Here is a 3,356-nt window from a genome sequence, read left to right as displayed (position 1 = left end):
TCATTTGTTATTAAATTAGGGGCCACTAAGACGACACCGTTCTCTCTAAACAGACTTTAAACGTGAACCTGTGATAGACGCAGATGGCGTTCACATGCGCATTAAGAATTGATTCTATAGTTATGTGCGTTTGAATATATGTGCGCAGGTTTGTAATTCCTTACAAACTATGCCTAAACAAACTACTTGTCTTGTCTATAAATTTTGATGCAGAATTTTATTTTATCTTATCACTTTGGGTAGGTACGCGAACCGAAAAATTCCACAAGGCTTTATCTGTAGAGTGGTATAGGGATCCTCCATAGGGAGAGGCTAGTTGGCACTTCAGCACTGCATTGTCATCGGGTCCAGGCGAAAGTCCTTCGTCAGATCTGGAAACGGCCTGGATCCGGCAGGCTGCGGGAAAACCTCGGGATAAACAAAGACACTAAAATTAGCGTAGATGCCATTCTTCTTATGATGTAACGAGTACATCAGGATTTGAGGGAAGTGTTCCCAGTTCCGGCTGACCTAATCTAAGCAGCCTAATATTGAATTATAGAAGTCTATAGAGTGTTATGTGAATGCTAGGTCAAAGAGATGTGTTTTTAGTCTAGCTTTGAACTGACAGACTGTGTCTGCTTCCCGGACAATGTTAGGAAGATTCTTCCAAAGTTTTGGTGCTAAATAGGAAAAGGATCTACCGCCGGCAGTCGATTTAGATATTCTAGGTATTATCAACTGGCCGGAGTTTTGAGATCGCAATATACGTGAAGGACTATAATGCTTTAAGAGCTCGCTCAAGTTCTGGGGAGCTAAACCATTTAGTGCTTTGTAAGTAATCAGCAATATTTTAAAATGTATACAATGTTTAATAGGGAGCCAATGCAGTGTTGACAGAACCGGGCTAATATGGTCGTACTTCCTGGTTCTGGTAAGAACTCTAGCGGCTGCGTTTTGAACTAGCTGTAGTTTATTTATTAAGCGTGCAGGGCAACCACCCAGTAGAGCATTACAATAATCTAGCCTTGATGTCATGAACGCATGAACTAGTTGTTCCACATTTGTCAATGAGAGCATATGACGTAATTTAGACATATTTTTAAGATGGATTTTCTCAGAATTTAGTAGTAGGAAATTACTAGTCATCCAATTTTTGATATCAACTATGCATTCCGATAATTTTGTGAATTGGTAAGTTTCGTTAGGTTTGGAAGAAATATAGAGCTGAGTATCATCAGCATAACAGTGAAAGCTAATTCCATGTTTCCTAATGATATCTCCTAAAGGTAGCGTGTACAGAGTGAACAGCAGCGGTCCTAGTACCGAGCCTTGTGGTACACCATACTGAACTTGTGACCGATAAGATATCTCTTCATTTACTGCTACAAACTGATAGCGGTCAGATAAATATGATTTAAACCATGCTAATGCAATTCCACTAATGCCAACATAGTTCTCTAGTCTATTTAAGAGAATGTTGTGGTCAATGGCGTCAAATGCAGCACTAAGATCAAGTAACACTAATAGAGAGATACAACCACGATCGGATGATAAGAGCAAATCATTTGTGACTCTAATGAGAGCTGTCTCAGTGCTATGGTGCGGTCTAAATCCTGACTGGAAATCCTCGCAGATACCATTTCTTTCAAGAAAGGAACACAGTTGTGAGGATACTGCCTTTTCTAGTATCTTTGACAGAAAAGGTAGTTCCCTTTCGAGGGAACTCGCGCTGCGTCGAGAATCGACACATTGGGGAACGCCTTCAGCGTGACGCGTCTGAAGCCTGTATGAAACTAGTCCAATCTTGATTGGTGTTGCGTCATGACGTCAGCCGTGACGTCGCATGTGACGGTGAGCGGAAGCTATAAAAGGGAACCGGATCATAACAATGACAGCTTTCTGTTCTTCAGCAAGCGGTCTATGTCAAACTGTGTGTCTTATTTGGTGTTGTTTGTTCGGTAAAAGGTAATTTGTGATGGAGAAGGCTAAACAATTCAGACAGTGTGTGTCCCCTTGTCCACGCTATTTAAGCGAGGGTGACACTCTCGTGCTTTGTGTTGTTTGTCTGGGAGCGGATTATCCACGGGCAGCGCCCGAGGGCGCTGTCTGTGCAAACTGTGATCAATTGCCCCTGAGAACGCTCCGCTCCCGCCTCGGTCTGTTTGATGAATCAGGCCAGGCACGCGCTCCCCATGGATCGGGTCCCGCGTCTGTCGAGGCGGCGCGGCGCTTGCATTCATGGGGATCGCAAAGGGATCTGGCTGAGGTTGTTGAGACCGCTTCGGCCCTGTCTCAACATTAATCGGCCAGTTCCCACGGTCTCGCTCGCGAGGTGGAAGCCCGCCCAGCGGCTTCTTCCGCCCGCGAGAGGGACCCGATGTTCGAGCTATCTGGTTCTGAGGGATCAGATAGTTTGAACATCGAGGCAGGTGGATGTGAAACTCCATCATCACATTCACCTGCCTTTGAGGAGTTGCTGGAGGTTGTGACCTGGGCTGTGGGTAAATTAAATATCGAATGGCCCCCAGATAAGCAGGAAGCGACGAATAAAAGCATGCTTGATGAGCGCTTCCTGCAAGCCCGGCCACAACCTTCACGTCGGAGTCTCCCATTTTTTCCCGATCTCCACACCGAGGTGTCGAGATCGTGGGACAAGCCCTTCTCTTCTCGTCTCTCTAGCCCCAATGTGCATATATATTCCAACGTAATGGGGTCGAGGGAGAAGGGTTATGGGATGATGCCTCGGGTTGAAGAGAATTTTGCAACCCATCTCTCGCCCGATGCTGCATCGTCCCTGAGGGCTCCGACGCTTCCCTCCAAGCCCTGCCGTACCACCTCGGCGCTTGTAGGGAAGGCATATATGGCGGCAGGTCGGGCTGGTGCGTGCCTGCACACTATGGGGCTTCTGCAGGCGTACCAGGCCGACCTCCTTAAGGAGGTGGACGACAGCGGGGAGGTCTCGTTCGACGACATTCTACTTCCTGCTCAGCTACTGTTCGGACGCTCTCGCTTACTGCTCCGCGCTTTGCTCTATCGCTTTTATATTTCTATATTTTATCTCCTTTTATCACCTAATTTTAACTTCAGCAAATCAGCACAGTGCTCAAACGTTTGGATTACTACAAAAAAAAGCAGAATTATTTTATTCAACCAGCCTCCCACTGAAAGCTTACATTCCGGGGAAGAGAAAACACAACTGCCTACATTCATAAGGATAAGAAAATGCCTCCTCTGGAATCTACTTGCTGCTCCAACTGCCACAGACTTTTACAAAGGATTGCAATTCTTGAAACAAAGTTAATTGCGGGACCACCAAACCAGACGGAACACACAACAGAGCTTCGTCATGGACGTCCTCAGCATACAGCCGGTGA

This window comes from Siphateles boraxobius, unplaced genomic scaffold (assembly GCF_051911475.1).
Source record: "Siphateles boraxobius isolate OS27281-9 unplaced genomic scaffold, OSU_SipBor_1 227, whole genome shotgun sequence".
Lineage (NCBI taxonomy): Eukaryota > Metazoa > Chordata > Actinopteri > Cypriniformes > Leuciscidae > Siphateles > Siphateles boraxobius.
This window is presented reverse-complemented; position numbering follows the sequence as displayed.